The 19,342-nt window shown below is 45.9% G+C and overlaps 1 protein-coding gene and 1 pseudogene across 18 annotated transcripts in view; one reads left to right on the top strand and one right to left on the bottom strand.

Annotated features, from left to right (window-relative positions):
- FNBP1 (formin binding protein 1) overlaps nucleotides 1–19,342 on the bottom strand; it is a 106,906-nt gene that overhangs the window by 71,178 nt on the left and 16,386 nt on the right. The gene's annotated exons all lie outside the window — the stretch shown is intronic.
- On the top strand, nucleotides 4,539–4,657 carry LOC133374081 (5S ribosomal RNA; annotated as a pseudogene).

The following is a 19,342-nucleotide window of genomic DNA, read 5'->3' as shown; positions in this document are numbered from 1 at the left end:
CGATCATGCCAACGTTGCTTATATAAGTTTGGGACCAGATATTTTCATTTCAAGAATGCTGGGTAACCATGGGGAGAAGGAGGGAGGAAGAAGGGATGCCAGAAAAGGATCTAATTTAAATCACAACCCATGGCACAGCAGTTTGGGGAGGAGAGCTGGTGAGCACCAAGAATAGCAGGCTGGAAAGGTGGGAGAGGGTTAAACGCCAGAGAGGGCAGTTTTCAGATGCTGCTATAGCAACAGTGGCTGGCATTCCTGGGGAAGGGGCGGAGGGTGGGCTTCCCCTGCCAATAGGAATTTGCGGCACAGCTTCAGCGGTTGTTCCATTGGCGAAACAGGTTGATCGTCCCTCAAATCCGGGGCGCCCGGAGACACAGCACACTCTCTTCTTCTCTCTCCCCTAGGCAATCCGTTCCAAATCTTGCTTGCAGCCTGCCGGGACTGCACCACTCGCTTTGGAAGACAAGAAGAAAGAAAAGAGGCTCCTCTCTGCCCAGTGTTCTGTTCCCAGCAATGGACAGCCAAATGCCATTGGTGGGGCGGGCAGGAAGCAGCCCTCCGCTCTCCATTATCCACCAGTTCTTGGCATTCAGGGGACATCTGCAAAGCTCAGATCTTCGCTCCTTCGAGGAAGAACAGGCTGGGTGGGAATCTAGAAGGGGAAGACGACAGCCGAACCTCTGACTTGCTCCGGGGAACACAAGATTAATTACTAAAAAAAAATATATCAAAGAATCCTCCTCTCCTGGGAGTTTTACGCCATCCTTTGATGTTTAAATAAGTGCTTCTGTAACCTTAATAGGAACCAATCGATTCCAGAGGGCTCAACCCCGGTTGTCCTTTGCAGAGGTGAAAGAAAAAGAAAAACAGCGTTTTCTGGCAGCCTCTGAAAGGCTGGCAGATTTACCGCAGCATAAAAGGGTTTTGTTGGTCACACAGGCCATTCAGTCTGGCATCTGCCGGAGCCCAAAAAGAATAATCTCCCAGCAGAGACGGAGGGGCTGTTGCGCTCATGCCCCTGCATGGGGGCTTCCCGAGAGCTTCTGGTTGGCTGCCAAGTTGGGAGACAAGATGGTCTGATGGGTCTGCTTTTTGCCCTGACTGAGTGGGGCTCTTAGGCTCTGACCAGCTATGAGAGATGAGAATGAAGCCTCCATATCCAGAGGCATTCTACTGTTGATTAGGGCCCCCCTGCTGGCCTATGGGCCTCAGTGAATGCCCAATGATGCCAAGCTCTGGCGCTTGGCACTCCCCCAAAAAGAAACGACAACCCCAAAGCACCGTCTTAAGGGGAAAAACAAAAACTAAGATGGCCACCAGATGGATTTCCTTTATGGTTTGGCTCACTGTGTACAAAGCCACCGCTGGTCATGTGGCTGCTTGACCTTCTGGCCTCCTAACTCAGTAGTTTAGAGGCAAAACAGGGGTCACATCCGCACCAGACCTTTAAAGCAGCCTTATGCCACTTTCAGCAGTCACGGTTTCTTCCCTCAAAGCACCCTGGGAACTGTAGTTTGCTCAGAGTACTGACAGCATTTAGGAAATCCCTACTCCCCTCCGAGAGTTCCCAGGGAAGAGGGAGTGATTGTGAAACTGCTCTGGGAATTGTCCCTCTGCGAGGGGAAGGGGGAAATCGGTACCTGTAACAAACTACATTTCCCAGGATTCTTTGGGAGAAGAAGCCAAGACTGTTTTAAGTGATATAATAGTGCTTGTCGTCTATAGTGCAGATGGGGCCAGGGATGTACAGAGGACTCTACTTTGGACTTGTGGCCCACGTGCCAGGCTCGGGGCCTGAACGGCTATAGGTATTGCAAATGCATTCGGAAAAACCGAAATCTCAGGCGGGTGGAGGGTCAGTTCGTAAGAAAACGCAGAAGTAGCACCAAAAGTTTCCTGTCTGGCTCAGTTGCCTGTTATGTCATAAGACTCTCTCCCCCCCCCATCAGAAACCGTGTCAGTTAATTAAGTCGGCAATTCTCAGTCAAGGAGAGCACGCATTTACTCCTACTGGGAATACATGCGGATGGAAGGAAGAGGGGAGGGGAAGAATGGTGGATCTTTCTAGGCCCCCCGACAGGTACGCAGGATTATCCTTTTCATTCCCCCTAGCAGCAGAGGCAGGTGGTTGGGTGCCGACAGCAGCAGAGGCAAAATGGGGCCGCTGAGAAAAAGCTTCGCATTTTCCCAATCTTCAAATCAGGCCACCGCGTTTCCGTTCCTGTCTTTTTTCAAGTCCTCGTGAAAATTCATTAGCACTTTAGCTAATTTTAGCTAATCAGCATTCCTGCTAATATACATGGTTCGGCAAGCATTTTTCTAACACGGCGCAAATTTTGTATGGTGCTTTCACGAAATATATGCACTCCATCGCAAAAGCTGGAGAAGTGCAAATTCTGAAGGATAGGTGTGTTTTAGCTCACATCTTGTTTTGGAAAGTAAGGATTGTGTCCAACTCTGTTGGACATACGTTAATCATGTTCATCGGTTTCAATGGGTCTCTTCTGAGTCGGAATCCCACTAGAGACAACCCTAAGCATTAGGGAGCGTCACATTAAAATGCAAACGTCCTCACCCCCCCCACGCACACAGACTTACTGTGTTCCTTGCTTTTTCTTAAAATTCAACCCTCCTGTATTTCTCACACCACAAGAGCACCAGAAAAGGCCAACTTCTGGATCAGGCCAGTGGCCCATCCTAGTCCTGTTGTCACAGTGGTCACCCAGATGCCCCAATGGGAAGCCCATAAGGAAGACCTGAGAGCTACAGGGGCGCTCCCTCCTTGTGATTTCTAGCAACTGGTCTTCAGAGGCATATTGGCAGAGGTGTAATCGTCCAGAGTCACAGCGGGTTGTAGACCCCTTACTTTTTTGGGAGCAGGGTCCAAGTAGGGTCTCTAGATACAAGCCAATCAGCATGAAAGGGGAGCACGTCAGCCACTGAGAAGAGTCCTCTCACTTGGCTAACGATGCTTCCTTGTCCTTTTGTGCTGATTGGAGCCAATGAGAGTGAAAGGAGGCGAGTCAGTCCTTGAGAAGACTTTTCTTAGTAGCTAACACACCCCTCCCCTTTCAGGCTGAAGGGGTCCTAGGGTAAGTGAGAAGTCAGCTCCATGGTCTCCCAAATCCTAGTCCCACACTTGTCCATTTCAGAATTCTTAAAATTAAAAAGTTTCTGGCAACATTTAGCCCCTAGAGAGAGAGAGATCTGGGGGCGTGGGGAGCCTATGCACACAGCAGTTTTATTCTGCATCTCTAATTCTGTAAGTGCAGAAGAGATGGCGAATCCTGAGGGTGTGGCTCTGAGGCGGCATGGCGTCACTAACGCGAAGGGACCCTGCACTTCTGAACTTGCCACTATGCCGCTGGACCATGGAGGGGGAACTCAGATGAGCTCTGCCGGATCATAGAATCATAGAGTTGGAAGGGGCCTTGTAGGCCATCAAGTCCAACCCCCTGCTCACAGCAGGAAATCCACAGCTAGAGCATCTCCCGCAGATAGCTGTCCAGCCTCTGCTTGAAGACATCAGGAAAGTAGGCCCACCTAGTCCAGCCTCCCGTCCTCACATTGGCCAACCAGGTGCCCCAATGGGAAGCCCCCAAGCAGGACCTGAGCGCAAGAGTAACCCCTCCCCACAGCCCCAAGCTCCTCCTTCGCAGGCCAATAACTTGCAGGTTGGCTCCTGGCAGAAGGAAAGCATTCTTCAAACCTATTTTTAGACAAAGCAACTCAACAGCCCCTTAAATAGGCGAAGGCTTGAGCACCCCTGCCACTTCAGGCTGTAACAGCGTCACTCTGCGCCAGGCACACGTTTGCACTCGGCTGACATGTTTGCACCTCCGAGGGTGTGTGTGTGTGTGTGTTGCAATTTAAATTTAGATCGTTTTGTTTCGGAGGGAGGTGGGTGGGAGTGGTGAGAGAAGCTAAAGGGGAAAGGGCAAAGACTGGGAGGCCAGTCCCATGAAACAGGAAGCTTAAGAACAGAGCATCATTAATGTACACACAAAGGAATCCCATCCTACTTCGATTCCAAAGCAGATTCGCCTGATCTGATCTGGCCAATTATGGCCTGTGAATCAGGAGATATCTCCTTGCACAAACTTAAAGCAATGGGATACATATTTGTGCAAGTCACTTTATGTTGCAGTAGCTTCAGATATTATCTTTGTTTCATTGTCCATCAGTTCATTATCTCATAACACCATTAAGGCTTTGCATATCAATCAACCGATGTATTCGTTGCAGCTACGGTTTTGAGTTTGTGGTTCTGCATGCTTGTTCCAGCAATGGGTTGCTGCTGAACGCCCTGAACCAGGACTGAAGGATCCAATGAAGGTTGATACATGGGCAGAATCTGGCATGGGGTGCATGAGCCCTGACTGGATCTCTTGATGAACAAGCTGGATCGGATTAACGGTCTGCTTCAGAATTTGCATTCTGCCAGAATCCAGTATGAGAATCCGGGGCTTTCAAACACAGTTAAAACTTGGATAGCTTCAAAAGAGGTTTAGGCAAATTCATGGAGGATAAGTCTATCAATCTACGGCCATACTACCCTGAACACGCCCGCTTTCGGCTGATCTCAGAAGCTAAGCAGGGTCAGGCCTGGTTAGTACTTGGATGGGAGACCACCTGGGAATACCGGGTGCCGAAGGCTTAGAGGAAGGCAATGGTACACTACCTCTGAATACCTCTTACCATGAAAAGCCTATGAATATATCCAACAGATTCACAGGGTTGCCATAAGTCATGATCAACTTGAAGGCATATAAAAACAACAAAGGCTATGGATGGCTATTAACCTCGATGGCTATGTTCTGCCTCCACAGTGAGAGGCCTCTGGATACCGGTTACTGGAAACATGCAGGAGGGAAGAGCATGGCTGTTGCTCTCTGGTTCTGCTCACAGACTTCCCACTGGGGCAACTGGTTGGCCACTGTGAGAAATCTGCCTGGAAACGGAATGGGAACTGGGACTGGCTTTCATCAGTCTGTCCATCCCTAACTGTGGATTGTACCCAGTGCTAGCCCTACTCAGAGCAGACCCTATGGAAAACAATAGACATGACTAACAGATCTTAGATCCCCACGTGTGTGTCATTCGTCTCCCGCCTCAGAGTCCCAGTGATGGCCTGAGCAAAACTTTGCACAAGTCATCCCAGCACCCCCTTCTGTACCGGCTTTGCCATCAAACTCAGAGCCTGCGGGCAATTCTGCAGCTTCAGCACCGCTCAGGAAGCTGCAGAATAGCCTACTGGCCTTTTAAATATTGCAGATGGCGCTCCTGGAGGGGGGCGGGGCCACTGGAAGGTCAAACCCTGCCAGGCTTTTAAAGGCTTTCAAGCCTTTGCTGAGACAACATCTTTCAAAATTCAGCTAGCAGAGCTCATTGGGAGCTGACCAGGGTCCTGATTTGCCTTGCCATTCGTTACCATTTCCTTTACAGAGGCCAAGCAAAATCAGGGATGATGTCGCAGAAAAAAAATCCATAAGCCAGGTCTCTGCCCCAAGGAGCGTACAAGTGCAAATTCAGACCAGGAGTCAAGGAGGCGGAAGATGCAAAAAGGCAAGAGAAGAGAGGCAAAAGATGAACAAGGGATGAATGCAAATGTAGCTTGCAAAATAAGAGGAGGCCACAGCTCAGTGGCAGAACACCTGCATAGCATGCAGAAGGTCCCATGTTCAATCCCCACTGGCACCTCCAGGTACAGCTGGGGAAAGACTCTCTGTATGAAGCGCTGGAGAGCCGCTGCCAACCAGTATAGACAATACTGAGCTAGATGGACCAATGGTCTGACCCCATCTAAGGCAGGTCTATGTTCCATGGCCGAAGCTCAGCCCACATCTCAGAGAAGGTGCACAGAGGTTGATAAAATGATACATCGCATGGAGAGAGAAACGTTTTTCTCCCTCTCTCGTAAGACTTGAACCCAGAGGGATCATGCCTTGAAGCTGAATGGTGGGAGGGACCTTCAGGACAGACAGAATATATAAATGATAGAATTTGCTCCCACAAGATTGAAATGGGGGGCACCAACCTGGGCAGCTTTAAAAGGGGATTAAACAAGGACAGGGAAGATAAGGCTACCAGTGGCTACTAGATGCTGTAAACCACCCAGACAGCTTTGGTTATGAGGCGGTATATAAAAGTAATAAATAAATAAATAGCCACTATGGCTTTATTACGCCCAGTATCGGTGGCAATATGCCTCTCTGAATATTTATTTATCTAGCAATATTATATCCCGCCCTTCCTCCCAGAAGGAGCCCAGGGCAGGAAACAAGAACACTAAAAGCACTCTGAAGCATCTTAAAAAAAAAAAGACTTAAAAACGTTGCAACAAAACATCTTTCAAAACATATTTAAGCAAAACATTTTAAAAATATCTTTTAAAAAACAGCTTTAAAAAATCTTAAAAAGCAATTCCAGCACAGACGCAGACCGGGATAAGGTCTCTACTTAAAAGGCTTGTTGAAAGAGGAAACTGGCAAGAGGGGATGGTTGCTGTTGCACTCAGGTCCTGCTTGGGGGCTTCCCATTGGGGCATCTGGTTGGCCACTGTGAGAACAGGAGGCTGGACTAGACGGGCCTTTGGTCTGCAGCAGGAGTCTTCTTATGCACTTCTGCACGTCCTTGCCAGACTGAAGCGATGCACATTTCTGCAAAGCAGGAACTTCGGTTGACCCCATTCGAGTCCTTATCCAAACACAATTCAACCAGGCAAATCTAGTTTGAATTCAGAAGGAACGAACCTCACCGCCAATAAAGGGGGACTGGTGAACTTGTGGCCCCTCAGATGTTGTTAGGCTACAACCCACACCCGTCTTCAGCCGATATGGCCAATGGTCGGGGGGGGGCTGCTGTAACAGCATTGGGAGGTCCACAGGTTGCCTGTCATAAAGATCACTGATCACGTTCTGGGGTAACCTTTTAAAACGAAGGTACCTCATTACCAAGGGTCTCATAAATGCACATCAGGGAAGAGAGTGTTTAAAAGTTAATTCACTGTTTACATATGACCCCCACCCTGCACGACTCTTTTGTAGTCCATGTGGGACCCCCAACACCGGCACAAACCTTTTGTCATTTTTCAGATATGCAAGAATCAAAATGTCGGTGACCACTTTTTAATTTTTTTTTTAAAGGTACCAGTAGTTTCAGATCCCTTGAAAAGCTGTTTACATGGTTGACCATCTTCTGAGAAGTCACAGGAACCGAAAATGATGAATGACTCATAACAGCAAATACAGGCGGCACCTCTGGATTCTCCCTGATTGCCCCCCCGCACTCCCCGACCTCAGGAGTGAAGGGGGCAGCGGACCCAATGCGAAACACAGAGTGGCTTTATGTGATCCTGCTTGGCAGCCAGATAGCACTATTGTGGGGGGTCTACTCAGGAGGAAAGGCCTTCTTGGGAGATAGAAGACCCAGGTATAAGCAATGATCCAGCAGAGAAACATTATTTCATCTCGAGGGCCGCACTCCCATCTGGGCAGCCTTTTGAGGGCCACATGCCAGTGGTGGGCGGGGCCTGAGGCAAAAGTGGGCGGAGCAACAAATGTAATGTTTACCCTTGTACAGTAGGCTAACTTCTATACACAGAAGCCCCTCTCAATTCTCTGTCCAGGCAGGGAAATGCACTCCAAGTGCAATGCAGGGGGTTGAAGGGCGTGGCCTGGGTGAGAGTCCCGAGGGCCAGGTAAAGAGGTTTGCAGGTCCGCCTTTGGGCTTTGTCCATCCTAAGTTCCTCACTCCTGTGGGACAGGAAGAGCTGGCAGTGGATGATATAAAATTATACTACTTTAAAACAGTCATGGCTGCTTCCTTGAAAGAATCCTGGGAACTGTACTTTGTTAAAGGTGCAGAGAGCTGTTAGGAGACCCCTTGGTCCCCCTCACACAGCTACAGTTCCCAGAGTTCCCTGGGAAGAGGGATGGCTTGTTAAGCCACTCTGGGAACTGTAGGTCTGGGAGAGAAATCGGGAGTCTCCTAAGAACTCTCAGCACCCATAACAAACAACAGTTCCCAGGATTCTTTGGGGGACGATAGGACTGTTAAAAGGGTATTATGGTGCTTTAAATGCATAGTGCGGATGTAGCCTCAAGTCTCCTCTGAACCTTTGCAGAGTTGCTCCTTTTCAAGCTGGTTCATCTGCAGATTTTCAGTTCGGATCCAGCCTCCATATCAGGCAGCTGGTCGAGGGGAGTGAGGTGCAAATGCCATGTATGGAAAAAAAAAACACATTCAACTTCAGAGTGTCCCAAGATCACCTTCAGATTTAGCTGAACTGAATGGCTCCAGCTGTTAGCAAATGACAGACCATCTATTATGATAATATATGTCACCTCACTTTCTACACATCACTTCCTCTTGAGCAACCTGTCATGCGCCTCATTCAACGTATTCAGCAACAATGACATAACACAGGAAACAAGCTGCCTTCTCCCGAATGAGACCATTGGTCCATCTTGTTCAGTACTGTCTACACTGACTGGCAGGTTTTCAGGAACGGGACATTCCCAGCCTTACTTGGAGTTTCCGGGGATTAAACCTGGAACCTTCTGCACGCAAGGAAGACGCTCTACTCCTGAGCCAACTTGTGGCTGTTCCCCAAACGTTCCCCGAATGTTTCGAAGGGCTGGGTCGAAAAGTGCCTGCCGTCAGTGTTGGAAATGGGGCACAAGTTTGCTTCCTTTGCAAAAACAAACACAAAAACACAGCGAGAGTTTTTTCAGAGCTGTGTGCCAAATAGTAACGGGAGTTAAATTCCCCTGAAGTTAGTTTGCACACACTGAGGTTTTGGACACAGTGTGCATTTACCACGACTGGACCCACATGCCAGCGGGGAATCCTGTTCTGAAATGCACCCAACGTGCCAAGCGTACCAGGCCTTTCTTGCAAAATTTATACGGAAAAGAACTCGGAAGGAAATTGGTGGCCCAGCAGCACCAGAAAACATGTGCAACACATAACCGGTCTTCACAACAGTTAAGGGTGTTGAGGCAAAAACGCTGTAAATAAATAGCTCCTCTGTCCTGGTTCTGCCTCTGCTGACTAACAGCAGGCCTCGAAATCCCCTTTGTCTCTCCCAGCTTTATCACCTGAACCCCTTCCAACTGGAGAAGCCGTGGTTTGAACCCAGAACCCTACACATGTGCTCACAGCCACCGGCGTTGTCCAATGTGTGATCGTATCGCAACCGCACCTCGCTTTCCCTCACCCCGTGAAGCTCTTCCTTTTCCTTAAAACAGCTGTTAAAACATCATTCTGATCTGTGAGACAATTTTGGCACATGCCTTTCCTCTCAGGCAAATGCGGGCTAATTACGAAAAAAGCCACCCTTGGATGCATCAGAAGATCATATGACAGATCCCTAAGGAGCAGAAATAAACAGGGCTGCAAGCTTTTCTGAAGGCGGCAGATAGCACTGGAGCTGGCCAAGATTGACTGCGTGTGTGCTTGCGTGTGTGCGCTCTTGGTCGCTAAAACAGAATATTACAAATATCTGGCAGCATTTAGATATCTGGGGAAGGACCATGGTTCAGCGGTAAGCGCCATCTTTACAGGTTACAGGTTCAGACTCCCGTCGGCAACCTTGGAGAGCTGCCAATGCCAGTCAGGGTAGGCCAGGACTGGCTACCTTTTTTTTTTGGCTCAAGATTGGTCATCCCCCCCAAGGCCATGGTCTTGCTGTTGTGAGTCGCTTGAAGACCTTCAGGTGTCAGGGAACGAATAGATCACATAAATAAATAATGCTCCAAGTAGCCACTGAACATGCACTTGCTCTCCCATTGATGCACCACACTCACCATGCAGGTACACAGACCATGCGCACAGATGCAAACACATGTGCTAGGGATATGCTAGAATTCCGTCCAATTTGGATTTGGTACCGAATTTTCCATCCATTTGCTTATTTTCAGTCGTTGAGGATCGGATTTTAATGTAGCGAGTTTCTGTAGCTATTGTTGAAACAGGTTTCTTTTTTAAAATCCGCCTCTAAAATATTGATTTTAAGAATGATAATTTATTGATATTTCATTTAAAAGTATTGACATTTCTTTCAAAATTGATATTTTAAAAGGAAATATTGATTATTTCCTTCAAAATATCGATATTTCCTTCAAAATATCGATATTAATATCATTATTTTTTTCCGATCAGAAAAAAAACACATCGGTAAAAAGCAGCGGCTGGCGTATAAAGGATGGAGTCAAATTGATGCCAGCCTGTTAGATCGATGGAATGCTTTCGAACCAGCACCAGCAATGGATTCCATCCCTAACGTGCACACACAGACACACAGAGTCCATGCGTGTGCGCAAACCATAGTTTGGCGTTATACATGAAGCGGGCCATTGTGATATGTTTTACATCTTTCCTGCCTCCGAGAACACTTGATGTGGGTGGGGGTTGAGCTGGTATTCTAACTTGAAATATAGAACAGCATTCTGCATGTGCATACCAACTTTAATTTGGATTTCTGTGTCTCCAAGAGAGTTGAAGACTCTAAGAAAGTTATGGAATTTATTTATTTATTTATTTGTTTGTTTGTTTCATTTTTAAACCGCCCATAGCGAGTGGCTCTCTGGGCGGCGTACAAAAAGATTAAAATACAGAATATCACAATAAAATCAACTACCAACAGTAAACATAAGCAGCAAACAAAAAAATAAAAGATTTAAAGTTATAACATTAAACGCTTAAAATGCCTGGGAGCATAGCCAGGTCTTAACCTGGCGCCGAAAAGATAGAAGCGTCGGCGACAGGCGTACTTCTTCGGGGAGGCTGTTCCACAGTTCGGGGACCACTACAGAAAAGGCCCTAGATCGAGTAACTGTCCTCCAGGACATTTGGAATGCCAAATGAGCTAGCACAACCCAAGGCCTCATGTTGATCCATAGCTACATTTTGAGAGAGGCTTGTATATTTCAGGGAAGAGGTGGGGCATGGAAAAAAGCTGGTATTTTAACCAACAAAACACTAGTTTTGATGGCCATATTCCCCCCCCCCGCCTCAAACAGTCTTTTTCAACATTAACAAGAATCCCCCACAGAAATAAATAAATGAATGCACGGTGGTAAGCGGGAGGGAAAATATTTGCAAAGAATGCTGACCCATTAGAAGCAGACAAAGGCACTTGTTTGACTGCGGGAATGAATAATTTAGCTGGAACTCAAGCATCCATTAAATTTACACCATTTTTGCAATACCTCCCTTCCCCTCCCTAAAAAAGAGTTCTTTCATTTCCACACTTACTCTGCAGCTTCAACGAAAATGGTTACCAAACAGGACATATTTAGAAATGCACCAGCAATACCCTAACCCCATGATGATGATGATGATGATGATTCCATAGAATCATAGAATAGTAGAGTTGGCAGGGGCTTATAAGGCCATCGAGTCCAACCGCATTTTAAGGTACATAGCAAGGCGATTCAAAAATAAAAGCCAACAGGAAAATAACAAGAATAAAACCAATTATATCTGTAATAAAAATAGTCAGTACAGCTACATTAAAATATCCATAATTAATACACTCACACGTGTGCAAGCTCAGTAAAAGAGCATAAGAGTTAAAACAGTGAAGAAGACAACACAATCAAGAGATTCAAGCCAGAAGATCAGGGACACGCTTGCCTAACCATGAGTCGGCGGAATGCCAATACTGATGGGATCTCCTGCCTTTTAGCACCGGCACCACCAGTGACAAGGCCCAACTCTGTGTCACCATGAGCACATAATTGTCTGCTGAAGGACACATCATAGCCAGCAAAAGGATTCAAGGAGGATGTGGCTTGGGGAAGTGGGTGTGGCTTGCCAGAGAGGATGTGGCTTGCTGGAGCAACCTGAAGGCCAGAGAGACTGATGGGCCGTAACTGGCCCCCACGCCTGAGGCTCCCACAGCCATCTTACATGGTGCCACCTCTCCCCACCACCTCCGGCTCAGGATTACCAAACAATGTCCCATCAATATGGAAGGATGGCTGTTCTTCTGCCACGTATGGATTTTTAAGTTGCCAATATGCATTAGCACTCTCAACTTAAGTGTTTCCGAGGCCCAAGGAGGATCAAGGCTTGCCCGGCAATCCTGGCTCCATCTAGCAGTAAAGCGGAACTTATTTTCTTTTCTGCTGTCACCTCACCCACAGGGCTTCCTACACGACCGGGAAGGGCCATAGCTCAGTGGTAGGTAGGGATGGGTGAGGATTTCGATTTCAAGCAGAGTTTATCAAATTTGCAATTTCCGAAACAACACAAGAACCGAAACACGGCCATCCTTCGAAATTTGCAGTTATTTGAATTTGGGGATGCAGTTCACCAACTAAACAACATTTACAGAAATGCATATATTGGGGGAAAGTGCGCATAAAAATGAGCAAAAAGAACAGGCAAAAAGGCACGAAGTGATGAGAAAGGGGTTGCAAAAATGTGCGCCTTTGTCAAAACTGCCTACAAGAAGGTGTCTAGTTGGAGAAATTCGCACTAAAGTGGTGGAGAATTTTCATGAGGATTTCGCAGATCACTGCAGAAATGCAGAGAACTGAATTTAACATTAGGAAAATGACAAATGGAGCGAACCAAGACAGAAAGGTCTTCCCATCCCTAGTGGTAGGACAACTGCTTTGCATGCAGTAGGTCCCAGCTTCAATCTCAGGCATCTCCAGGTAGGGCCAGAAAAGACAAGGCAGGGCTTGAAACCTTGGAAAGCAGCTGCCAGTCAGTGTAGACAGCACTGAGCTAGATGAAGCAAGGGTTTGACTCGGTGTACGCTGAGCTTCCCATGTTCCAGACCGCATCATGTTGACAAGCAACGTCCAAAGGCCTCACAACCGCCAGCTGCCACTCATAAGATAAGAGCCTGGTGGCTGGATCAGGCCAAAGAGGCCCATCACAAGTCCAGCATCCTGTTCTCACAGTGGCCAACCAGATACGCCCAATGGGAAGCCCGCAAACAGGATCTGAGCGCAACAGCGCAGTCCCCGCTTGTGATTTCCAGCAACTGGTATCCGGCGGACAAGGGAGTTAGCACAGAATTCAATAAGAGCCCTGCTGTGAGAGAAGGATGCAAACAGGAGTTGTCCTAAGTCTTGCAGAAATGTGCATCCCTTCAATCTGAGAAGGGAGTGCGGAAGTTCATGAAAAAAGGACCGCTGTGTCAGGCCAAAGGGGGCCCATCCTGTTCTCACAGAAGTCAACCAGATGCCCATTCTGGGAAGACCGCAAGCAGGACCTGCGTGCAACAGCTGCACTCTCCCCACTTGAGATTCGCAGCAACTGGTATTCAGTAGCATACTGCTTGCAACAGTGGAGGGAGAAGATAGCCACATTATGAACATATTATGCTCTGGAGGGCGGGGAAGGTCTATCCTCGGTTCCAGGGAATCTACTGCATGGGTGGTTTGGAAAGATCTTGGCTCAGGACCACAGATTGTGCGGGAAGACTGCTGCAAAACATATGTGTGTGTATATATACACACACTGCTGTACATAATGCGTAGTTTGTTTTTTAACTCCTTTTCCACAGCTGCACAAGGAAACAACTCAGCAGGGGGCTGGAAAATAACTCTGCAAGGCAAAAATGTGCGATTGCTCTTTTCCACGGAGGGCCGTGGGAGGAGAAGGCGCTTGCTTCTAAATTACAGAAAACAGCCAATTCTCCAGGACAAATAAAAAGCTTTTAAAAAAAACTCATGTGGTTTACAATACACGGTGGGTTGTAAACATGCAGGCAAATTCTACACGCCCCACCAAAAGGGAGGTTTGACATGCCTGTTAAGTTGGGCTCCTTTGAGATTCTTTTTGAGTGGTGTTTTATCAATGGCCGGAAGCTCATCAATGAAAATACTGCAGGGACAAATCTCAAATGTGGTCATGTCAGCATTGCTTGTCCACTCCCAAGGGTATATGAATGAGCATGTACACTGTGATAACACATGAGGGAGGGTAAAGATGGAAATGAGCTGAGAGACACCCTGAATGGCACTTTGTCCAATGCTGGAATGAATTTTAGAAATTGTCCCAGATAAACTGGACTTCCGGATGAGCAGATCACAGGGCATTATGGCAGCCTTGCAAATAAGCCCACTCAAGTTACTAGCCTGTCCAACTCTGGAATGAATTTTAGAAATCATCCCAGATAAACTGGACTTCCAGATGAGCAGATCACAGGGCATTATGGCAGCCTTGCAAATAAGCCCACTCAAGTTACTAGCCTGTCCAACTCTGGAATGAATTTTAGAAATCATCCCAGATAAACTGGACTTCCGGATGAGCAGATCACAGGGCATTATGGCAGCCTTGCAAATAAGCCCACTAAATTATGAGCTAGCCTGCTAGGAGACTAATAACAAAGAAACATAGGCTACTAACCTCTTAGCAGGCACGGAGAGGGAAATTCTGGGGAAGGGCCGTAACTCAGTGCATCTGCTTTGCATGCAGAAGGCCCTAGGTTCAATCCCCGATGGCATCTCCACGAAGGACTGGGAAGAACTACCTGCCAGAAACCATGAAGAGCTGCTGCCAGTCAGTGCAAACAATACCAAGCTATATCAACCACTTCAGTATAAGGCAGCTTCCTATGGGTGAGGGGTAGAGATGGAAAGATCTGTCAGTTTGGTTTTCTCTGTTTCTAATTTTTCCAGTCTGAAATTCAGTTCTCCACATTTCTGCAGCGATTTGCAGATAAAAAAAAAACCCTTAGGAAAATCCTTCAGCATTTTAGTGCAAATTCCTCCTAATAAACACACTTTTGTAGGCAGTTGTGGCTAACGTACACATTTTTGCAAGCAGTTTCTCATAATATAATGCATTTTTGTGTGTTATTTCCCCTAAGATATTCATGTTTATGCACAGTTTCCCCTAACAGATGCATTTCTGTTGGAGAACGACATTGCAAAATTCAGATAAGTGCAAATTTCAAAGGATTGTCGTAGTTTGGTTCTCCAATGAGTTCGGAAAGAGCGAATTTGATAGATTCGACTTTAAATGTGAACATAATCAAATTTCTATCCCATTCCTATAGTTAAGAACTTATTCTGAGCTAATGAAAATGAAGAACTTTTAGATCTCACCAAATTTCGACAGAAGAGTTTAAGCAAGTAAAATCATAGTGCGAGACTCTTCTAAATTGCACCCTATGTCCCTCCCACCCTTAGACATCACATGAATTATGATCATTTTTAAAAAACCCTTGCATGGAAAACAGCGGTCGGCAACTGAGCGTTTGAGTTGCAGGGAAGTGTACTACTCAAAAGTCGTTTTGAAATATATATATATATATATATATATATATACAGGGCTACCCTGGAGGTTTATTGACGATGCCTTTAAAAATTGATGTTGTCCTTTAAGCAGTATTGCATGGCCATTTGACTGATGGAGAATTAATTTCCATCGAAGGGTAAGCAACTCTTTCAAGGCACGCCGTCAAGAAAATGGATTTCTCTCAGCGCTGAGCAAAGGAAGACTCCTGTCTCTAGCTCCCAACGGAAGCTATCATTATAGCACATGCATTTCAAATGCATACAGGTAGCACATATAATTTCCTCGCTCCACAGGTATTGATGTATTGAAAAGATAAGATGCCCTACTGTGGAAGAGTGAAAGGCTGTTGCTTTCAAGGGTTTGCTACAACCGTGGCTAGAAAATCCATTGCAATCAGCTCAGAGGACTGGAATAGTTATTCATTTTTTTACTTGCTTATTAAATTTGCCTAATCCTCTTTTAAAGCCATCCAAGTTGGTGGCCCTCACTGCCTCTTGTGGCAGTGAATTCCACAGTTTAACATCTGCGCTGTGTGAAGGAGGACTTCCTTTTGTCTGTCCTGAATCTTCCAACATTCAGCTTCATTGGATGTCCCCTAGCGCTACCAGAGAGGGAGACAAACTCCTCTCTTTCACCATTCGTAACTTGTGGCCCTCGATGTCGCTGGACTCGCGTCAGGTCCAACGGCCAGGGATGATAAGTGTTGTGGTCCAACGAGAACATCAGGCGGGCCACAGGAGTTCCCTGATATAAATACACATTGAGAGAGGGGGTGGGAAATACACTTTTTACTATATATTTGTGAAAGTCTTCCCACACGTTTTATATCGTTGATATCTAGTAGAAATAATCTGATTTCACAGAAAGCTCCTTTTAGAGGTTGAGGCTCTACATTTAATCAGCCAGACGTGTGGGAGGAATTTCACGCTGCTAGCAAGAACTGAAATTGGAATCCAACAGAAAAAGCTTCCCGCCAAGGAATCAGAAATGTAAACACGTGGACTTGGAAAGGGTATTTTATTAAACAATCATTTGCCATTGTTGTTCAGAAATAATTTATGATTTGTTGTTAGACTATATGAGTTATATTACTCAGGATGATTTTGTATACCTTATTTCCAGGGTCACCAACCTTTTTGGGCCAGTGGGCGCCAGTCACAAAATGGCTGCTGTACGTGTGTGGCATTACACAAAATGGCTGCTGTGAGGGCATGGAGGAGAGGTCAAGCCAATGCAACAGGAACTGAGCGGAAAGAGCAAACAATGTTTCATGCATTGCAGATTTTTGAAAGGATATTTACCGAGACCTTTTGCGGGGTGCTGTAGGAGGTACTCATGGGCATATTGGTGCCTGTGGGCGCCGCATTGGTGACCCCTACCTTGGTCTGACCATTGTATTTGCTGTGTTTTTATGTTTGTGAGTACAACATTGTATCATTTCATACACATTCAGTTGTGAGTTTCTATCGCACAGGGTGATGACCGAGTCTGGTAAATTGCCCCAATGTTAACGTGCATTATTGCTGTCTGGAGGAATGGTCTTTCTGCTATAGTGCACCAAAAGTGCGACAAAAGAAAAAAGCTGGAACATTTGTGGTATGAAAAGTTATAGGATTTCAGCAGGAAGTTACGGGATGTGCACTGATTGGAAACAAAGCAGTATATCCGCTCTGAACTTTTTGCAGGCACGAGCAGTTTTGAAAGCGGGATCATGTATGACCAGCACGACACCATGACAAGCACAAACAATCACGCACACACAATAAAAAAGACCTCTTGAGGGGCTCATAATATCTTATCTCCTTGAACCTCTCCGAATTAACACTCCTAAAGAAAACCAACCATCAGCTTTACGAGAAATGCTTTAAAAATCACAAAGATCCATATAAGCATTCTATCCATTTATAGGCCTATCTGCTTTTGCAACAAAAATAACTAATGCTTTTCTAGTTTGTATTTTCACAAACCCCTCAAGATTTTCTTCTTAAAAGGATTTAAAACAAAAATGTTCTTGGTTAGATTATTCTTTGCAGAGTAGATCCTTAAATAACACGGCCCCAACAATGCTGTCTACAAAATAAAGAGGAAATGATTTCTTAATGCGTATTGGTGCAGGGAAGACTGTAAACAGGGCTGTTGCCCAGTTCAGGATGGACAAAAAGAAAATATACACTAAATTCTACCCTTGGTAGTTCTGCCACCCTCAGAAGTTCGGGGGTTGTGTTGACCCCGGAGAGGGCCTTCTCTGTGGCAGCCCCTAAGTTGTGGATTTTTTTCCCCGCAGAGGTGCGCCCAGCACCATCACAGTACATGCTCTGAAAATGGACCTCTTTGCTCTGGCTTTTGACACCTGAGAGAGGACCCAACATATAATTTTGATTGCATTCGTTTTAAATTGATTTGAATATTGTCTTTCTAAATCGCTGTCACCCACCCTGTGCCCATGTGGTGAAAGGTCAGTCAGCAGATTAAGACATGGCCTCCATGGTAGAGTCCTTCCTAGACCATACAACGTCAATTTGGGGAGGGATCCAGTCTTTTTTTTTTTAACTTATTATAAGGAGCAAATAAAATTCCAAAACAACATACACAGCATAAAGAGATCTACACAGTATAACCATACGCAACAACACATGGTAACATTAAATCTCGGGCGCAGGTAGGGGAATGTCGTCTTTGAATCCTCCGCCACACAAATTAAACGATGACAACAAATCCCTGTACGTAGAAAATGAGAACCATTCAAGCCTATAGCACTCTCCCTCAAGAGCTAGATTGCTACATGCAGGAAGCACCGTCAAACTTACTCTCTGCGCGCTCAAGATGTTTGCCACACAGCCATTAGACGCCAAATAAGCCTACTTCAACACATGCACCAAACCACAACGGCGTTCCTATGAATGAGAGAACTGTAATTTAAACACATGAAGCCTAATCACAGGGAACTTCCTTCGGATTAATTACTGGCTAGATAAACTGGCATCCCAAAGCACAATCCAGGGACATGAACTCAACATGATCATTGAGTCCAGGGACAAGCCCCTCTTGCAAGATAATTGTTCCTTGACCTTTCCGCCCACCCACCCCCCTTAAAAACCTGGTGCTGACTTCCCAGCAGGACACATTAGCCAAGCTGGTCATTCCATCTATATATTTACCAAGTATATGAATGTATCTAGTGCCAGTCTAAATATTATTATTATGAATTCCATTTATGAATCGCTTCCCACAAACCATCCCAAAGCGATTTTACAATATCAACACCTATAATGGTTACATATTTATTTATTATTTGATTTGTATCCCACCGTTCCTCCCAGCAGGAGCTCATATACATATACAAAAATGCATGTTTAAAAACAATTGTTTTAAAAAAAAAGCAATTGCAAACATAAAAACAGTTTAAAACAACAGCCCACTCCAAATCCTAGATAGATACCAACTGGAATGCAGGTTGTAGAAAGTCTATTTCAACTAGCCAGGTATTTGAAGGACCCTCTTCACCCGTAAAAGTATATATTATTTATTTTAAAAAGGATTTATAGATGGCTTAATATTTCAAGAATCTCAAAGTGGTGACAGATGGTATATATAATTTTGGCTGCCCAGTTAGTCCCTATCTGTGCTATACATTTAAAGCGGTATCACACCACTTTAAAGAGTCTTGGCTTCCTCTCCCAAAGAATTCCCCCTGGGAATTGTAGTTTGTGAAGGGTGCTGAGAGTTGTTAGGAGACCCCCATTCCTCTCCCAGAGCTACAGTTTGCAGAGTGATTTATCATTCAATCCCTCTTTCCAGGGATATCAGGGAATTGCATGCAAGAATTACTCTAATTCAGAAGAAGCATTCCCCCATTAAGGATCAAGGAGGACCTATGGCCACCTGTGGTTATTGGACTCCCCACAGCCCCAACCGGGATGGCCAGTAGTCAGGGATGATGGGAGTTGCAGTCCTACAACAGACAAAAGAAAGGACTTCTTCACATTGTCCGACCCTGGGATTTGCGCCCATAGGAGGCAGCAATGGCCACCAACTTGGATGGCTTTCAGAGAGGATGCGACACACTCATGGAGAA

This window comes from Rhineura floridana, chromosome 20 (genome assembly GCF_030035675.1).
Source record: "Rhineura floridana isolate rRhiFlo1 chromosome 20, rRhiFlo1.hap2, whole genome shotgun sequence".
Classification (NCBI taxonomy): domain Eukaryota; kingdom Metazoa; phylum Chordata; class Lepidosauria; order Squamata; family Rhineuridae; genus Rhineura; species Rhineura floridana.
The sequence above is the reverse complement of the archived record's forward strand: the minus strand, read 5'-3'. Positions and strand labels throughout refer to the sequence as shown.